The 20,931-nt window shown below is 46.5% G+C and overlaps 1 long non-coding RNA gene across 1 annotated transcript in view; it reads right to left on the bottom strand.

The window, feature by feature from the left end:
* Positions 1-14,941: 14,941 nt before the first annotated feature.
* LOC116082494 overlaps positions 14,942-20,931 on the bottom strand; it is a 6,900-nt gene continuing 910 nt past the window's right edge. Inside the window, exon 2 of the long non-coding RNA XR_004115335.1 lies at positions 14,942-15,202. This is a non-coding gene — a long non-coding RNA (uncharacterized LOC116082494). The remainder of the gene's footprint in view (positions 15,203-20,931) is intronic.

Here is a 20,931-nt window from a genome sequence, read left to right as displayed (position 1 = left end):
GCTTGCCAATGGTGACTAAATCTTTAGCACATTGCCTTCAGGGGCCACTTAAACCCAAATCATCATACATCCCTGGATGTTCCACACCTACCTGTGGCTTTTCCCAAAGTTGTGCTTGATGTGTTCCCCCACCATCTTGCCACCTCACAGTTTGCCTGACTCTAAACTTGAGTGCCCACCAAGGGTTTATAGTATGTAGAGGTGGACGGGGAGTTCTCATTTCTATCGCTGCTCCATCCAGCAAGGACAGGAATCCCATCTCCGTGCCTTCATATTACTTTTACAGTAGAGTTAGTTGTCAGTGCTAATGTCCTATCCCTACTGTTCTATCTTTGGCCATGTCCACTAGGCATTAGACACACACAATGGCTATTCCTGATGTGACTCTTTTGAGATTCAGACCTCCTTGAGATGGAAACCACCTACTGAGGGCTACAAAGTGACTGTCACACAAAAGGAGCAAGATAGCCTGAGTAGGTGGGGCTGCATTAATACAGATAAAATTGTGGGAGCTAAGACCTAACTGCCTGACTGCAGTGAGATGCTTATCCCTGCTATGAAATGTTGGCAGGGATTAAACTCACCAAGCTTGTTTCCTTGTTGGTAGAAGATTGTAGGTTGTACTGCCTGCAAAGACATATTCATCCCTAGGAGTCAATGACTGATCAAACATCAGACATTTATCCTAGTCTTAGCCAAAAGTCAGTGTTCTCTGGCCAAGTAACCTCTGGGGCCCACACTATGAACAGAAGACATTAATTTGTTTGAACCTGTTTTTGAGTAGCCATGAGCAGAATCAGCAAGAAGAGAGACTATGAGCATGAGGGGCTGGACAGCAGGAGAGAGAACAAGTTCGTTGTTACTAGATGTTTTCCTGTTCCCTGGACAAACACACCGAAGAGTCAGCATGGAGGGTTTCCAGCACAGCTAGACTGGTTGTCATGTTAACTATTCGGCTATAAATGGCTGGCCTGATCCCAGTCCTGCTGAATAGAATCCTTCCAGACAGAACCCAGGATGTGCCTGGGAGCACCCTGCCCAGCTGGCTGTGTGGTAGTGCCAGCATGGAAAACTCTAGCTGTGCACTGGGCTGGGACCTGGGTCAGGAGTGAGGATGCAAAGGTTTGGTCCCCAGGGGACTTCAGTAAGGTTTTCGTGTCATCTCCCCTCCTAGCACCTCACCTTATACTCGAGGGGTCCCTGCCCACCCCAAGGTCATATGGAGAAAGAATGCTAAGCCCTTGGTGCTGAAGCAGCCTTACAAAGCCTCCACTTCTTTCTCCTCCTCTGCCTAACAGAGGCACCAGAGGCAACCATCCTCGATGCCTTGCCATCAGAAACACCTTTTCCACAGCTCTCTTGAGGTCAACCTGGAATGAGGAGTCTCTGCTGGCCTCCAAGGCTGTTCCCTCTTCTTCTCTTCTCATCAAGCTTTATCATCAAGGCCCCTAGGCCGAATCCAACCCTCACTCCTCTCAGAGTGATCTGTCTGCCACTGTGTGCTGGTTGCTGCTGCAGAGATGCTCCGGAGGCTGTTCTCAATGATTTTCACAAGGCAGACAAATCTACAAACTCCAGTATGTAAACATTAGCAGTCACATGTTCCTTGGGGCTTGAGTCCCCACAGCCCACCATGACAGTTGAGGAGCATTGGACTAAGCAGCTCATGCCTTCTATAGAGCATCCTCCTCAGTGATTCGCTAGCCTCTGGAGGCAACTTCAGGCATGGCACTGATGGCCAGATAAAGGGGCAGGGCCCAGAGTTATTCCTTGTAATCCTGAGTGGCTAGACTAATAGCTCAGAGGCAGAGCAAACTTCAGCCTAAGGGCTGTGTACAAAGGTTTGTTTTTTTTTTTTTTTTTCCTTTCTTTAAAATGATCTTCATTTTGTAGTGGATTTTTTTTCAGTTTCTGTATATGGGTTTTAATATTGTAAGACTTCTCCAATCCTTTCTAAAGGGTAGACAGAATATAAATGATAAATGAATAAACATATAAATAAATAAGGAAGATACACGCGTCTTTTCCAAAGCAATTTTTCATTCCTTCTTTGTGTCTGTCACTCAAGGCAAGTGCCCTGACTGTTGCCTAGTCCCTTTCATGCCCTTGCTCACCTCTATGTAGGAAGATGTCTCACCAGGCTCTGGGATATGCTGTCGTAGATATACCTCAGTACCCATGTGAGACAGAAGGGGACTCTGGATTATTAATGAGACTGTCCTAAAGGTGTGAGGTGTTCTTTCTTATTGGCCCTCCTAATGGAGTATTGGTAGAAAGATTAGAGGTGGAAGGGATTCCAGGTTCCCCAAGTCTGTGCTATTCAAACCTTGATCAGTCCACAGGCATGATCAAAGCCAAGAGAAGCCAGTGGCCACTGTGACTATTCTCAGGTAGAACCTGAAACATGACACTGGGAAGGAGACGCGGCTTTATTGGGTTTTACTTTGTTGTCTATGGGTTTCCCGGGTGGGTCACCACAGAGGCTGCCTTCTGTCCAGTTTAGGGGAATTATAAAGATAATACTGACAGTCAGGGTGGTGGGCAATATGAGAGAGTAGAGGGAGTGGAGGCTGTGGCTTTGTTGATGTCTTATAGGGGATGCTATCAGGGCAGGGTGGGTCCTGCAAAGTGCACTGCTTCTTGCACCTTGGGGTCTCTCAGGGCTTAGAGAGGGAGTATATCCAGAGTGAGTTCTAGAGCCCTGATACCCCCCTAAGTGAATCCAATTCCACCAGCCATTCACATTGGTAAGATTCCTTTCAAAAGGGCTGGGCACATGCAACACGAAAGGCTGGGTGCTCCTCCCAACCTGAGCAATCTTGCATTTCTTCTTAGCTTCCAGGTAGTCAGGGAACTGATGCAAAAACTGCAGTTCTCCATTTCCAAGGTAAGAACTCAGAGCTTGGGCGTCAATGCTGTAGAGATCAGTGTCGCATCTTCCTATGTAGTAGTTGTTAGTGTTCAAACAGTATCCATTTTCTCTTTCTTTCCAACAAGGGACTACTTCCTGAACATTATCCACTCCTGTAAAAGAGTCTTCCTTGCAGCCAAGAGTGGTGGCTAAGCATTGCTCAAGAAGAAGTAAACCAACATGTCAAGGACATGTGGACCGCTGGCTTTGCTGAGATGGGCCAAGAAAGGGAGGTAGAAGCAATGGCCAGGGCTCTAGCATCTCTCTTAGCCTATGATGTAACTTATTAAGATGAAAGCTCTCATTCTGGCTGATGACTGCCTCCCCGTCCCTCCCCCCTCACTACTATCCTGGTAGCTAAGCAGCCAAGGAAATAGTAACAAATTCATAAGCCCAGCTCTAAGGTTTATCCCATCTACTCTCCCTTGTGGCCCTTACACAACTCTGAACTCATTCTTTTGTAGCTCATTCTGCAAATGAGGGTCCAGAGATTCCTAAGAGTGATATGGCCTCTGAGGCAATAAGGCTCATCTTGAATTGGACTTGGTCTGTAGGCTGAGCATCAATTACCATGTCTAGACTTGTTCTCATCCTCCTGAGGGGCATAGGGCACTAAGGCCAAGTGGTTTGTTCCAAGAATGTCTTGTGGGCAAATGAACATTTGCTCTGGAATTCGGTCAGATCTAGTTTTGATCCACAGCTGCTAGGAGGTGAAGATATATGCCTACTTCATGATGACTGGCATGGCTTCCCCACCTTCCCTCTCAGAAGGGCCTTGAGCCCAGGGGTCCAGGAAAGCTGGCCCTAGTATAGGAGAACCACAACTTCACAGGCATATCCTGGCATTGTTTATCCATCATAGGCATCCTTCTGTTGACCATATGACTGAGGCTATGGGCAAGCTGCAAGGTATATTCTTCCAGCACAGTTGCTAGAGCTCTGCAGCACAGCCAATGATAGGCGGAGCTGTCAACGCTCTGGCCTATACTCCTGAGGATCCTCACTGACCACAGGACACATTCTAGGTCTGGGGCATGGCAGGAGGCCTGACCCATCCCGGCCTTACCTCATTCCACAGTGTGAGCATTGCCATGCTTGCTCTCCAGCAGGTACAGTTCCCTCTACTCTCTGCCGGGATGGATGTTCCATCTTCCCTGCTCGCCTCTAACTGCCAGCTATAGCCCAGGTCTTGCCTCCTTTAAGATTGTTTCCCTTCCTTCCTACCCCATGCCTTACTCCCTGCCACCCTGAAAATACTTCCCGCAGGCTGATGGAGTGTTTTCCTGTGCTCCTCCACATACTCTGAGGGATGTTTCTTGTGGCCGGGAAGTTTTATTCACTTCATCCTTCTCACCTTGACTACCGGAATGCTCGAGGGCCTGGTTCAGGCAAGTGGCCATCAGTCTCACCTTCTGGCTGTATGTCATTTCTTCAACCTCAATAACCTTTTCTCCACTTTCATATATTTCCCTTCTATCCTTCTGTGTTATAATATACATTGTCAGAAACCACCCTCAATCCTTAAGTGGAGGTATGTGTGTTGCAGGGGGGAAGGGATGAACACCAAAGACAGAATTCAGTCAGTTAAAACGATAAACGTTCACAAACTTCTATGAATTCTATTACGCAACGAATAAGAACAAAACATTTCTCTGGAGTGGCAATGAGACAGCATGCTTTCTTCCCACCCAATGTAAAATGTTGTTGGTATTTTAGGAAAATGAAAAATAAATTGTCCTGACTTCTCCCTACCATTTATCTCCTGCTGAGGTTCCTCTTAAACAGCCTTTAAAAAAAAAAATCTATCTGCAAATCCAGGTCAGAAAATTAGGAGTGACAGATTGCAGTGTGCACCCAGGCTTTAAAGCTTACAGCAAATGCAGGGGCATCAAGGCAGGGCAGAATGGGTCTCTTCCCTGTACACCCAGGGCTGCAGATACCTCATAGATGTGTGCACCTCTGTCTGCTGCAGCCAAGCTTGCCACAGCACAGACTTCGATCTAGTTCAGGCAGTTTTAAGTTCAATATGAGTCTCATAAGCTACAACCCAAGTGTGAGTGTCCCACTGCTTTCCAGAGGCTATAGGAGATAATCTATCCTGCCACCTTACAGCTTCTGCCAAGCTCCTTGGCTCAGGGAATCTTCCCATACCGACACATCTTCTCATGGCTACTCTCTCCAACAGTGATACTCACAAAGTCTTCTTTTAAAGACCCTTGAGATTAGATTACACTGGCCCCAAGATCCACCCGTGTCTGCCTCCCCGGTGCCAGGATTAGAAATCGACTACCATGGATGGCTTTTTACATGGGTGTTGGGAATCGAACTAAGTCTTCATGTTTGAAAAGCAGTCTCTTTTCAGACTGAGCTATCTCCCTGGTTCCCAGTTTCCCAACCTTTTTGGTTACATTTACTGCAATTCCAACAGGACCCAGCAAACTGATTGGGCTCAGATGATGCCTTCATCCCGTGATAATCTCTTTCACCTTCACTGCTGGCCTTTCTGTAGCTCTTTACATAAGATAAGTTCTTCTAGAAAGCAGGGAGGCTGCAGCCCTACTGACCTGCCTGTCTCTAGTGTCACCCTTCCTCCTGCCCACCAGAGTGACTCTATTTCTGTGAAGCATCTATTTGCAAAGCAAGTCACAAACAGACATCTAAAGATAGAAAGCCATTATGGATCAGACAGGTGACTGCATGTGTCCTCCACAGGCTGACTCTGTTTTCCTCCTTCCTCCTGCATCTGTGCCTGCCACACCATCCTCTCTGTCCCATTGTCATGGCTTGAGGGGATTGAAGGGTACTTTCCAGAGGGCATGCTGTTAGGATAATTTTCCACCCTGTAGCTGCTCTTTGAGGACCCTAGAAAGGTGTTCTTTCATTTATTCTTATGATTACCACTAAGATAATATTGTCATTTCAGCTTCTCAGGTGAGGGAAACTGAAGTTCAGAGGGCTATAGGACTGCCTCCAAAGCACAGATCCAGGATGTGGTGAACTGTATCCACGTCCATAAAGGACCATCACTGGAGATAAGGGCTGGAAGAACAGTCTAGAAGTGTGGGATCCAGGTCTGTCCTATCCTAGGCAGTGTTGCCTCTGGAGCATTCCTGAAGTGAGAGGCAATACTCCCCACCAACCTTATCATGCACTCACAATGTGAAGCCTGCCCTTGCATAGTTTCTGTGGCAGAGGCAAGGTACTGTGTTTGGTTCAATGGTGACCAGATGCATATTTTCATTCAAGGTTCTTTTTTTTTTTTTTTAATTTTATTTTATGTGCATTGGTGTTTGGCCTGCATGTATGTCTGTGTGATGCTGTCAGATCTTGGCATTATAGATGGTTGTGAACTGCTACATGGGCGGTAGGATTGAACTCAGGTCCTCCAGAAGAGCAGTCAGTGCTCTTAACCTCGAAGCCATGTCTTCAGCCCTTCATTGTATGTTTTGCCCAATTAATTGCTGAATCTGAAGTCAATTGTGGCCCCCACTCCTCACCTTGTTTCTTCCCTGAACAGCTGTCGTCATCCAACAGTCATGAGCTTGGAATGTGGAGTGAGTTTTGCTAGCTAATTGGATTCCCTCTTCCTGCAAAATAGTGAAGATAAGGCCTCATTGCTTGAACCTGGGACATCACACCAAAAGCAAATGTGGACATATCCACAGTTTCCAGTAACTGCAGAGACTGGGCCTGGCGAGGTTCACAGAAGTTGGAAACCCGCTCCTAGACAGCATGCCACCCTCGCCACCGCCCCCTGCCCAGGAAACTGACTCCTGAAGAAGACAGCCTATGGATACAGGTCACTGTTTTACAGAGGGAAATCAGAAACCCAGATGTCCAGACTAGGGAAACAAACTTCAATACTGTGTGAGCCAGAGGTGACATGGTCATGACCACATGGAAGCCAAAACATAAGCACATTGTTTAATCTCTGCTATACAGGGGAGGAAAGAGTTTTCTGAAGTGTCTACAATTTGACTTCACTTGTTCAGTGTAATGAATTTGTAGAGCAAAAATGTAGGGAAGGGGCATTGTGTGGTATGACTGAAGCCTTGAGTTTAAGTTAGAGAAGTTAAAGGCTGGAAGGAATGGCTAACCTCACTTGGGCATGCATGGTCTCAATCAGTGTTTCTTAATATGAATAGCATGTGGATTTTATTATTGCCATTCTTCTATGTTGTATCCCTCACAGACACCGGCCCAGAGAGATGTGATGTCTAGGTGGACTTCCCTGGGAATTTCCTAGATAATATTGTTTCTCCCTTCCTTCCAACACTCATAGAAAGTACTATGGATGGCTAGAGACCAGAGGAAGCAGAGCTCTGCTACCTCAATTTGCTATCTTCTGTTTTCTTCTTTGGAAGATTTGCTGTTCTCCCCCCTCTTTATTTCTTCTTCCCTTTCTCCTTTTCCCTCTCCTCCTCCTCCTTCTTCCTCTTCTTTTTCTTCTCTTTGTGTGTGGGTGCATATGTGTGCCATGTGCCCATGAGCAGAGAGCAGGGGCTGTTACTGAGTACCTTCCTGAATCTCTCTCCATCTTGCTTCTCAAGACAGACTCTCTCTCAATAGACCGAGAGAGCTCCCCAATTCCTCTAAGACTGGCTGGCCATAGAACTGCACAGATCCTTTCCTGGCCTTCCCAGTGCTGGGAATACAGACACTTGCTTTTTGTATGGACTCTGGGGCATGGGAGGGCCTAAATACAGGTCCTCACACATACGTGGGAATTACTTTACTGTATTCCCAGCCCTGTGCTCAACACTGGGTACCACAAAGGGGAGAAGTTGCCATTTCACTATCTACTCCATTTACACTACAGGAAATTTGCTCTGGGGGGTTGGGACACTGCCATTCTCTGAACAAGTGCAGGCTGTTTGGGACAACGAGGTTTGGAAGTCAGCGTGGAGGCAGATAAGCGAATCACATTTGAAAGAGTTTTCAGCCTTTTCTAGGTTGAAATATCAAATTAGAGAGCTCAATGTTCTTTGTCTGATTCTGGATTTCACAGGCTTGTGTGTTTGGGATCTTCCTTTTCCCCCTTCCTTCTTGCCTCCTGAGTAGAGCCTGGGAGCTGCGTATAAAAGAATATCCTGCTGGAGCCATTAGTCCCACCATGTGTACTCTTTGGTTGATGGTTTAGTCCCTGGGAGCTCTGAACACGTACTAGAGGACCTCTGAACCTACTAGTTAGCAGCATATGTATAGCAGAGGATGGCCTAATCAGTCATCAATAGGAGGAGAGGCCCTTGGCCCTGTGAAGGTTCTATGCCTCAGTGTAGGGGCAATGCCAGGGCCAGGAAGCAGGAGAGGATGGGATGGTGAGCAGGGGGAGGGGGGAGGGAACGGGTTTTTTTTCTTTTTCTTTTCTTTTTTTCTTTTTTTTCAGAGGGGAAACTGGGGAAGGAGATATCATATGACATGTAAATAAAGAAAATATCGAATACATATATGGAAAAGAATGTCCTGTATTCCATACAGGTTGGACAGAACAGAACAGAGGCACAGCCAGCATTGGCTGACTGACTACATGAGCAACAGTGGCATACTTTCCTTCTTCTGTTTGTGGCCTACCTCTCATTAGCCTGAGGTTCTGAGAGTCTCTCACAAGTCTTTAGACTATGAGGGAGCATCACTACTTTACAGATATAACTAAACCCACTGAGAGACCTCCCACACTGCTTAGCCAATGAAGAAGGAGAGTTGGAAACAAAGACAGAGTTCTAGTTTCATCTGTTGCCTTGACACAGTCTAGTTATCTTATTCATTCTTATGTGGGGAATTGTCAAGATCATGTGGCCATGTCTATGAGGAATTATCTTGGTTATGATTGATATGGGAAGGTCTATTCCACTGTGGGTGGCACTGTCTCTATGCAGGTGAGCCTATGCTGTATAAGAAAGCCAGGTCAGCATGGGCCAGGGAGCAAGACAAGCAGCAGTTTCCTTCCATGGTTTCTGCTTGAGCTTCTTCCCTAACTTTCCTCAATGATGGGTTGTGATCTAGAATCAAAGGTCAAATAAACCCTTTCCTCTCCACACTTGCTTTAGGTTGGGATGTTTATCACAGCAGCAGAAAACAAACCAGAATAGCCTCGTTTCTGAGAACCAGCTCTCAAATACAACATCAGGAGCCAAGCAAGCCACATTCTGTATGGGAGCCAGTGTCCAATACTGGCAGAAAAAGAAGAACCTCTTGGGCTCCACTGGTGCTTGGCTCCAGCTGTCTTTATGCCTGAGACTGGGGCCAGCATGCTGCTTGGCTTCCAATGTGGCTAGGATCCCAGTGGAATGAAGGGAGTCAGGAGAGCCAAGTCTTCAGTCAGCAAGGGCATCATGAGTCAGCCAAAGACATTGAGAGCAAATCCCAGCAAAGATGGGGAGGTGTGTGTCATGAATCACATGGTACATCTGTGAGTGGCTTGAACAGCTGTCACCCTCCTCCAATGGCTGTCACCACTAGAGGCTACTGCCTCAAGAGAAAGATAGGTAAAGGGACCCATGTCGTGCCAGAGTTCAATTGCAGCTGGATCACACTCTTGGCTGGATGACTTGCGGAGACATCACAGGATGAGGTATAAATTAAAGGCAAGGTACAACAGACACAGGAAAGCACCATGGGGAGGGAGCAGCAGTTTCTAAAATGACAAAGTCTCCTAGGCTGCCAACTGGTCTTGAAGTGAAACACTGTTAAGGCCAGTTTGTACCTCTGCAGAATGGCACCTGGGCACTTTCCCCATCCTTCCTTGCACAGAATCTTCTTTCATGGAAGCCACCATTGTTCTTGAGCAGGACTCTCCACTTCAGGCCCAAGACAGTGCTGGTCTTGTGAAGGTGCGTTTTTAATTTGTGTGTGTTCCTTTCGTACTTCCCCATCTTTTAAGGTATTATACTGAAGGACATAAGGGCCAGACATGCCCCCTGAATAGAATGGGAACTGACTTTCAAGCATGGCCAGAGGATGACCAACTCTTTCCGAATGCTGGCTATTTTGGAAGCCATCATAAGCAGCTACAGCACTGGCCCAGAGGGTTTGAAAGTGGGAGCTGGAATGGATTCAGTAAAGACACTGTGGACCTGAGCACCAGTGAGTGGGACTGATGTCGAAGAATGGCTATACTTACATGCTATATCTCATGTGGATATGGGAGAAGTACTACTGTAAGTGATAGCTGATACAGATCCAGTTCTCATCATGCCTCAGGGTTTTACTGCAAGAGAGTAGCATGCATGCCATAATTTTCCCATAGCCTGTCAAGACAGCCTCTGCTGTCCCATCTTGAGGACAAAGATGCTAAACATAGATGTAATGGACTATCCAGTAGGAAGCCAGCCTATAGATGGCCCTAGTTGTCTTGCCCCCTTGTTCATAACTTTATGCTATTACCTTCAACCAGAGTGGCTTATGACCAAAAACATGTACCACAGGTGATGTAATGTCACTTCTGAAGATAGGATTGAAATATCTATGGCTTCTCTCATCTTCCCTTCTCTCAAAAGCTCTCTATTCAACCAGCTGTGTTAGGAAAGCTGCTACGAAGTTGTAAGGTTTCTGAGGCAGGCTGTGGGAGGACCTACATGACAAGGAATGGAGAGGTGTGGGTAACACAGCCAGGTTGAGTCCCGCTAAGCCTCCCAAGATGCTGCGACAGAAGGGGTCCCACTTCCCAACCTCCAGAGGTTGGATCATAAATGCTTCTACCATTTACTTCTGAGTTCTGGAATTATTCTCCAGTGCTAGTAAGTCATACACAAGGCATTTATTTCAGTGAGGACAATGGGCCATCAGAAGACCTCTCTGAAGTCTTCAAATGAGTGGTGACAGGCATTTAGGGGCAAGGGGAGCAATAGGCTGGGCTTTGTGGGTAGGACGAAGGGGAACTTCTTATCCATATGGTTAGGTTTTATCAGTGACAGGTGAAGTGGGGGCACAGATGGCAATTAGGAAAAAGGACAGAGCAAACTGCCCAGGCACAGCCAAAGTGAAGGACTGCTGTAAATCTCCGCTGAGTAGGAGGGTGAAAAGCTGTTAGGGCCTATGAAAAACATCACTGTGCCAGCGCATCTATCTGATCAGTCCAGACTGGGCCACTCTGGTCACATTAAGGCAGGAAACCTCCAAGAGTAAGAAGAAAATCTTTTGGCACAGCAACAGCAACATTTTCACAACTCCACGAGACTGTCACTTTGAACATAGAGCTTTAGGGTCTAATGTAGTTAAATGCACTTGGAAAAGAGCCAGTAGCTGTTATTTTTAAAACCACAGGGAGCTGCTGAGATCCTTTTAAAACCAAACCGGAGAAAGATTATTTTCAGACTTCCATGCTTGAGAGCCGTTGATGAGAGGATGTCAGCCTGGGACCTCGGGCCTCTGAGAATTAACTCAGCCAAAGAGAAGATAAGTCACCTTTCTATTTGGGAAGCTTCTTTTGAATCCTCTATGCTGAGACACTCCCTCTCCTGGCACCTTCCCCTTTAAAAAGGACAGGTGGCTGTCTTTGATCTGCAGACATTCCAATAACACTTACTAGAGGCCAAGGCCATAGACAGAGTCAGGGATACCAACCACCTGTGTTCATCTCTCTTGTCCTGTAGTCTGCTTCTCTTGCCAAGTGGGTGTCCATCAAAACTCAAACACGAGAACCTAATGCCAGAGTGACACCAGAAGAGACATGCAGGAAGTGACTGAGATTTGTCCTTATTCAGGTTAGAGCAGGTTCTCTTGTCCTTTTCCAGGAAGATGTGCAGAAAGAGCACTCAGACCTCCCAGCCTCCACTGTTTATAATCAGCGTGGAGCATTTTGGGTTGAGTACTTGGAAAGGAGGTACCCAAAGACTGCAGGGACTGGCCAGTCAAGGAAGCCATCCATGACTACTGAACTCTGATGGGTTTCAGGTGTAGTGCTTATCCACTGCTGCTGCAGCTGGAAGTGGCTGGAGGCCTCTTCCATGATGAAGACTGGTGAATTATACCAGTTGTCATTTCCTTTGTGTGCCATGTCTGGCTGGCTTAAATGATAGGAGGGTTGCATAGAAAACCCAGCCCATGTGGAGATCTACATAGAGTCTGAAGGGAGGCAGTGTGTGGTGGCACAGGCAGAACAGAAAGCTGTGAATTTCATGGTTAACGACACCCAGTGGTGTTAAGGAAGATGCTGTGGGAAGCTGGGATGTCCTCAACTGGCTATAGTGAGGTAACCTACTCCCTGCCATGGAGTGTATCAGGTGCTTAGCAGAAGCTCTGCTGCTGCTGCTGAGCTATGCAGATGCTACTACATACACCAGAGGCTCCCAAGAACCACATTTCCCAGTTCCATTCCTTACCAGCTCCTGCGTCACCAAGACTGTGGGAACCCAGGACCACTTTCTCCTTACTTTGTTCCTTTTGAAAATAAACCAGGCAGACCAATCCCTCCTTCTCCGAAGTGAAGCCTAAGCAAGACCTAAGAGATCCTGTCTCCTTGAATGCGATACCCCAAACGTCTACACTATAGTTGAAATTACTCATTCTACTCATCAGGAAAATCTCAAACAAGTAGCAACTGCTGGTAAAGATGAAGTCAGAAGTCATTGACTGGATAATTAGCTGAGCAGGAAGTTAAGAGAGAGCAAAGCAGGTGTCAGCCCACAACCACAAAGGCACATGGGAGATAAGGTGAAGATGGACAGCTGACTGGTAAGCTGTGGAGTTCCAGAGGATGCATGATGGGATGTGCACTGTGAAGTGACTGGATACACAGCCGGTGTAAAAAAGCCTTAAGACAGGAGGATGAAGACTCCTCCAAGTGGAGAGCCCTATTAACACAGGATGCATTCGCTCAGCTGGTTGCGATTTTACCCCACCTCCATGCATCTCTCCTTGTCCATGTCCTTCCTGTATTGCTGGTGTCAAGCCCAACAGCTGAGTGTAGGCCTCTTACCATCTGCCAGGGAAGGCAACCCTGCAACTGTCTTCCACACAGGACTCTAAGCCTCTCATCTCTGTAGCTCTCTCTCTCCTTGGTGAAGTCCTTCTAAGAACTGACAAGCTCACTCTCCTTTCTTGATCTAATCCAAGCCTCTGCTTCACTCTCATGACTACCAATCCTGGGGAGCAAGCTTCTTTCCTTGAGATCCTTTGTCTGGAGTACCACACCCCATATGCTCTCAGGCCTTAGCAGGTTCCTGCTGTGCCCTTTTACTGCCTTACTGATCCATGGGATCCATGGATCTCTTCTCAGACATCCATCCTCACCGCATAGCACCATCAGACTCTATCTAATAGCTGCCCGCCACACCTTTCTCTCAAGCTGAGCTTGTCCCCTTCAGATGTGCAGCTCAAACAAGCATCACCTGCTTCTCCTCCTCCAACCAATATTCCCGGCTCAGGAAGACAGTACTTCTCAATGGCTTTGGACGAGATTCTTTGCATCCTCCAGCTGATTTCTTCCATCTCACCAGCTGTCCTAAGGTGCTCTCCTTTGAAAATTCACCTGAAATCTGGCGACTGCTGCCTCCTGCATCATGTGGGCTCTCTCTTCCCTGCCATGGTCTTTATGAGATTTAGCCTATTTTGAGACTACTACTGGATTTATTGCCTGATAATTAGCAGGGCAGGGCAATACACACTGAATCTTTGGTTCAATGCCTCTGCTCATTCTACTAATGGCGCCTATTAAACTCAAAGATAATCCTCCATGCTGTATCCTCTTTAACTAGCTCCCTAGCTCCATTTTTCTCCACTGTCTCTTTTTCACTCTTCGACTTCTTACACGAGCATCCCTGCCTTCCTTCTAGCATTAGGACTGCTCCTACCTGAGGACCTTTGCACACACCAGTGTCTCAGTGAAACTCCCTTGTTTACTTGTCATTGGTCTGCTAAGGCATTGTTTTATTCTTCATCCAGGCCTGGTAGAGTGGGGCTTTCTCCTGTTGCCACAGCTCCACCACCACCCCATCTTCCATTTGTGGGTGGTGGCATGTCTCTCCCCCACCCCCGAATGTAAGCCTTTCCAGAATGGACTCCCTCTGGTTTATTCTCTGCTTCCCCTGTAGTTAGCAGCATGTAGTCGTTCTTAGTAAATACAGACGTGTTTTAAAAAGGTGGTAAAATCACAGGCCAGAATTTAGGTATCAAAAGTGGAATCATGGTGACAGGACAGAGTTGGGCTTGAAGGCTCACAGCCCCAGGGCTTCAGTGGTCAGCAAGTAAGAAGGGAGCATGGAGTCTCATTTATCTTATCATAGCCTGGTAGTCTGAGGTTGCTAAATGGACTAAAAGGTATGCTGATCTGCCATGGCCTTCCCAAGCTTGTCCCCAGTCTGCTGCTCCCACCCTCTTTTGCAAGCAGCCTGCGAGCTGTACGGCACTGCTGTGTGTTCTCTAGCATACGCCTTCCATATCACAGTCAGAAGATGGAAAAATGTATATTTGATAACTATAAAGGTCAGAACTTTAGGCCTAGACAGCTGTGTTTTGGGGATGTGTAATAAAAAGGATAAGAAAAAAGTTAAGCTATTCAAAGTTATTCTGTGTTTACACAATGTTCCAAACCCAAGTTGCGTCTAGGAATCACATGCTGGAAGAAAGCAACAGCTTGACGACTCGTGAGACTGCTCTGGAAATTCCAGGATCAGGAAGTAGGCCGTGAGCTTCCAGCACGAAACACACGCTCCCAGGGTGCACGGAATGAGAATCACAACACACTAGCAAACAGTGGAAGGAGGAACAGAGCAGAACTACACGGAGACCGTGACCTTTGTGTTCCATTTCAAATGACAGGCAGCACCAAAGTCCCTGCTCGGCTCCATGTTTCTCTCCTACAGAGGCCTTCGTTATAGCCCAGGACAGGACAGGACTCTCTTGCCTACTAGCACATTTACTGGCCCATAAGAGTGATGGATAAATCATTCTCTCATGTTATCTGTGTAGGTTCTTGATGTCTTGTGGGGAAAAAAGAGTTGTACAAGGCTCTCGAGTATGCAAGCTTTATAGAGCTGTGTAGAAATAACTAGATTTTTGATCTTCATCTATATTAAAATAGAAGAGATTTTGATGGGGAGCCTTTATTAGCTACAATACAAATCATTTTTTGTTTCTCACACAACAAAATAGAATTTTCTTTAAGAAGAAATAAAAACCTTCTAAATTAAAAAAAAAAAAAAAAGCACACTGTTTCATAAAAGCATTCCAAAAACATAAATCTGGGACAGAACAATAATCGATTGATGACTGTCAAGTTCTCGAGCCAGTGGTTCGTTTGCTGAGTAGGCACGATGGTGAGGTGTCCTTAAGCAGCCTCCCCAGGAGCAGTTCCTGAAAGAGAGAAAGATGAAGGTCATTTGTACACGTCAACAGAGCAACAATGGTAACATCTGGGCCAAATGGTGGATTTCTGGCCAGAGCACCCAGGCAGGGATTCGGCACACACGGGACACACATGAAAAGCAGTGCAGCACAGACCAGCTGAAGTGAGGGCAGAAGACACTGGTGGAGTAGATAGGATGGACAGATAAACAGCCTGGTGCTGCTGGGCTGTACACTGCGTTCAGGGCTGAATTTAGAAAGGCAATGCTCGAGTCACCCCAACTGTGGGAATGAATGGTGAAATTCTTGTGAGTCTGTCCCAGGCACACGCGCCTTTCATTCTTGTCTAATAAGAGACTGCATGTGTGGGTGTTTAAATAACCCCTTTAGTAATGAACACAACACTACTTATTCCCATAGAAAAACTGATAGTTCAAAACCCAGGTTAAGACTCAGAAGAAGTACAGCAGCCCCAGTGTGTGGGGTCCCTGTGTCATGCTTCAATTGCACATGCCTGTGCTAGGGGACAAAGTGGCATGTTCATAGCTTGCAGAGACCTAGCACCTTCTGGCTTTTCTAGAGCATCTTGCTCCACATGTCTCCTGGCAACTTAGCATGTTCCAGCGACAGCTAGTAAGCCCCCAACCACACAAAAAGACCAGGCAGCCATTGCCTTCAGCACCTCACACCTACATCACCCTGTCAGCTCCAGTGTGTCTCCCATCCCCACCAACCTGCATGACTGACTTTCACAACCCCATTTCAGCTTCAACCCTGCTTGCTTCCAAAGGCCCAGTACATCACCCTCCCCCAACACCACCTCTGCAGTCACTGTCTCTGAGTCTTTTATTTCCCAAACATATTGGGACCACCTGCATACGATGCAGGGAAGAGCTTGATGCAAACTGTATATTGAGGGGTTAACACATAGAATTAAAACACTTTTAATATGGCAGGTCTCCCAACCTTTAATCAAAGATAATTTCTCGAGTGACTTTTAAAGGCTTCAAGTTTATAAAATATAAAAGTACTAGCTCAAGTCTGCTTGGGAGTTTACTGGCGAGTGAAAGACAACCCACACAATGAAGGAGGAGTTCAGAATTGGTACTGGATTGAGTCTTTGTCAGGCGGTAATCTCTGACAGAAATAGCAGACTCTTTTGGCTGAAGATGAGAGGGAGGCCTTTGGCAAGCTAGCAGGATCCAGAGCAGCAGAAAAGAGGGGAAGATAGGCAAAGATACTGTGAAGCCTGTTTTCTCCAAGAGGTTTAGGGCTCCAGGAGGGAGGCCCTTTACTAATGTTTGGTGCAAAGCCTGCCATTCAACAGGCTGGATCTTAAAAGGAATCTGTTAAAAGTAAGTAGGCTCTCGGAAGGAGAGAATACAGGTCTGACAATGGGTGAGGATTTCACCCTTCCTATAAGGCACACAGAAGAGCACCCAAGGCTAGCTAAACTGAACTCAAGACCCCTATCTCTTCTTGCTCATTCACATGTCCCCCAGCCCAGCACGTGCTAGATGCCATGCACCCCGCAGAAGCAGCAGTACCTGAGTGAGCTCTTTCTTTCACACATATATACCACTTTCACAACCTGTTTACAGAATTGTAATAGAAGACCAAAGAAATCCCGATACACTTTTTTCTATCTGATATAAAGCCATCACATTCCTTCAACCTACCATGCACAAGATCTGTGCCACAGATGTTTATTATTTTGATAGTGGAAAGAACAAATACCTAGTCACTGAGCATCTGTGTCAGAATTCACAACATTCCAAGGGTCTTTGAGTGGTGACTGGGTACAGAGATTTTGGCCAGGGAGGAAGGTTTCCTGTATGTGCTGTGCTTCAAGTCTTACTGAAATTGATGTGCAAGTCTAGCTTATGAGCTGGACCAATGGGGCAAGGGAGCATGATACCTGGGCGGGAATGGCACAGACAGGAAGGGGTCACAAGGGGTGAGGCATCTGTGGCACAGAAGCAAGGCTCCAGTGCAGTGGGCATGTGAGGAGGAACATCTGCAGGTAGAGGAAGGAACAGCAGCAAGACCACACAGGGCTCCACACACAGCTGGGGGCTTACTGGAAGAACTGAAAATGTATTCAGCCTGGGAGCTGATCCCTGAAGGAGTCGGGGTTGGAGGTGGGCTGAGCTGCTTGAACTAGGAATCCTCCTAAAGAATTAGAGTCATCTGCGAGCGACTGCAATTTCCCATTAGATAGAGAGTGGGATGGGATGGGATAGGAACCTGACTTACAGCTTTCCCAGACAGGGGCACAGAGTCAGGGTGGCATGGACCACTTTAAAGCTGACCATGATTTCTCTTCTTCCTATCCCTACTTTACTGCATAGAGGACGTAAACCTTATTTTATTCACCACAGATTTTTAAAAACGGTGACTTAGAGGCCGTTGGATTTCTGAATTTCAAAGCCATCAGTTTTATATGAGACCTTTCTCTGTACACCATGGTGAGTATCTCTATGTAATTTTGAGCTAAATTGAGAGAACTAGGATCATCTGCACTGTAATTATTTCCATGACATCTCTTCCCTCACAGGGGCATTTCCGTTAGCCTCCCTGTGCTTTGGGCATGGTTTGGTTCTCTCTATGCTGACTGACTAAACCCGCCTGAGGCTGTGTGATGAGCCAGGGCCAGGAGGGTGGAGAGCTCAGGGTACCTGGGTTCCTATTTGTCATTTGCTGGGCTCTAGGAGGTTTGTCCTGAGCTGTGGGTGGGATTTAATGCACGGAGGTGTGTCTCTGCAGAGACCTGGAGGGAGCTTCTGCACATGCGTCATGTCCCTCACCTATCAGCCCAGCTCATCTCTCCCTTTCATCATCTAACATGGCTGCCATTTCCTCCAGGATCACACTGTCTTACGTAATCGCACAGCAACAGGAGAGAATGAAAGAACTTTGATCTTGTTTTGGGCATGCTTGAACCTGCTGAGCTCTGTCAAGGTAGACAGTTCCATCATGCTCATTTCATGGGTGGGGCCCCTACAATCGAGAGGAGGTTTCACTAAAGGTTACCATGCTGGGTGATGGGAGCTCCTATAATGTGTTCTGTTCTGTGAGGGTATCCTCTTTCATCTGGCCCTAAGTCCCTGTTGCCAACTTCCTCTTTCTCTAAGTACCCTGCCCGGTATTGCATTCCTCTTCTGGCATCTACAAAGCACCTTGCATGCATGTGTCCGAGGCCATGCTGGTTGGCATTTTGCTTTCTAATTTTCATAGCAGAGTGATATTTGCAAGGGCAGGAACTGTCTTTGTTTCCGTATCCTTTCTACCTGTTGCCCAACAGATACTCAGAAGACAGTTATCCCACGTGAATACTAAAAGTGATTTGACTTGAGATACTTAAAGTACATGATGTTTAGGGTATGATGTTTTCACTGAAAAGTCAATGCATCTCTTTATGCAGGAATGTGGGGCAGGGACAGGGAAGGAACAGTGCCAGTCACAATGTTTGGGCGATGCCCAGTGGGATAGAACGTAGCAGACAGCTCTCCATTGTAAAAAGCCTTCACTCTGATGAGACCAGTGTAACAAGGAGACCAGAAAAGGCAGTGGTTTAAAACTCCAAGACTCTAGATCCCAGAGACCGTATTCAAACCTTGCTTCTATCAGTTTTAAGGATTTAGAGCAAACATAATGACCTCACCTTCCGAAGCTTTGGTTGCTTCCTCTATAAAATGCAGACGGCAATACTTACAGTAATTAAAATGCAATGAAACAGTTTACAGAAGTGATAAGCACATGCTTGGCCACCGATGCGGCTTGTAACTACTATGCAAGGACATCAACACTGAAATGAAGTAACAGTCACAGAATCAGCTCTTCCGAGAGGGTGGAGGACAGTAGTTATTACTAGTCGAGGGGACAAGGGTCGAGTTCACAGAGGATGATGGAAGAGTTTACAACAGACAGGACACTGAACTGAGTCCTGAAGGTTGGGGCTGGTTCCCATGTGCAAAAGAGCAGAGAATACTGATTCACCAAAACAACCAGATTTCAAATGACTTAAATGAAGGGTCCTGTATCTTTGAAGTCACTGCATCCCCACCATCTGTTACAGAACTCACCCTCTGGAATGTCATCACATGAGAAGACAGAGGGATTCACAGGAAGAGACAGGCCAGGAGCAGAACACGTGAGCGCAGCATAATACTGGGGTGCTACAGACACTTCTTAGAGCAGCAGGAGGAAATCAGGTTTGCAGGAGGGAGTGGAGACCGGGCAAGAGACTGTCCTGCAGTTGTGATGTTTGACTCTTATCAGCCAGACTGCACTGAGAATTTGCCCAGGAGAGAAGTAAAGCACACTAGGGAGGATATCACTTTAGGAAGGCTCTGGTGAATCAAGAGTTTAATCCACTGAGAGAGTCAAACTGTGAACAATCTATTGGAAAGTGATGGGATGCTGGAAAGTGAGGCTGGCTGGGGGAAGTGCATCCCTGGGGGCTTGTCCATCCAAGGACTGTGTCTGCCCCCTTCCTGCTCCTACTCTGCTCTGAATCTTGCTGGTTGTGGCAGATACTGCTCTGTCAGGGGCCCCTTTAAGTCACAAGTCACAGAGAAGCAAGTGTTATTAACATAGCAGCCAGTAGAAACACTCAAAACAGACAGCAACAGCTCCTACTTCCTGGAGTAATCCTCATTCACAGTCTGATGGAGCTATGGACTCTGCATAAATGAAATATAGATGACATTCTACAATTCCTGGTTGTTAGAAGACCACTCTCTGCCTACCCAAAAGTCCTGACTGAAGAAGCTTCCCCGAGGGCTGGCACACTCTAGACTCAGGCAAGGGTCTGAGCCAGGGAGAGCAAGGGCGAGCATGTACTTCACAGAGCCCTACAGGGAAGGGACTGGTATTCCCAGAGCTTATACAATGGACTATTGCCAACATGTGGCCTGTTGCCCAGTGTCAGAGTTTTGACCTACAGAATATTATGATAGTAAACAATTTGCTGTGTAAACCATGAAAAAGAAAAGGCCACATTTATTATTTGCTATGCCAATTGCTAAACAAGAATACTTTAGAAAGAAAGGAACTCCAAAGCTCTGACACTATGACATGCCACATTGCTTCCCTATAAAAACAAAACACAACAAAAACCCAAGCAAACAACAAACTCAATAAATATCACAATTTTGCTCTATTAGGAGAGATTAATTTTCTTTCTATGAGCAATCTGAGTGTTTCAGTTAATTCTGACTATTAAGAAAAGCCCATGTGCTTCTCCTCTATATTAGATACATGAATTCAATCCTGACCACCCACCTTTATATGACTGTATGTCTGTCTGGTGAAACAATGCCTACAGTAGTATCACTTACTGAAAGTTATAGAACCATGAATCCTGGAGTGTGCATCATTTCCTAGGTACTGACAGGAAGGGACACTTGACCAGATGTGTATAGCTGAGTGCCAGAGCTCAAATAGAAACACTTGAGATCATCCAGGCAGGCATGAGGGTACACTCATGCAATGAGTTCCAGGCCAGCCAGGGCCACAGAAGGACAGTGAATCTCAAAATACAAAAACAAACAAAGTACCAAACCTCACAATAACACCCTCAAACATCACACCATACAAGAGAAGGATCAGAAAGATCCTGTGGCCCAGGACCTGAGTGGTGGTACTAGTCTGCAAAGTGAGATCAATTAACGATGCCACCCTTCTCTTACAGATAGATACCTGCTTTACAGATCTCCAAAGTTTTGTTTTTTTTG

Source organism: Mastomys coucha, unplaced genomic scaffold, assembly GCF_008632895.1.
Source record: "Mastomys coucha isolate ucsf_1 unplaced genomic scaffold, UCSF_Mcou_1 pScaffold7, whole genome shotgun sequence".
NCBI lineage: Eukaryota > Metazoa > Chordata > Mammalia > Rodentia > Muridae > Mastomys > Mastomys coucha.
Note: the sequence above shows the minus strand (reverse complement) of the source record. Positions and strands in the feature narration are given on the sequence as shown.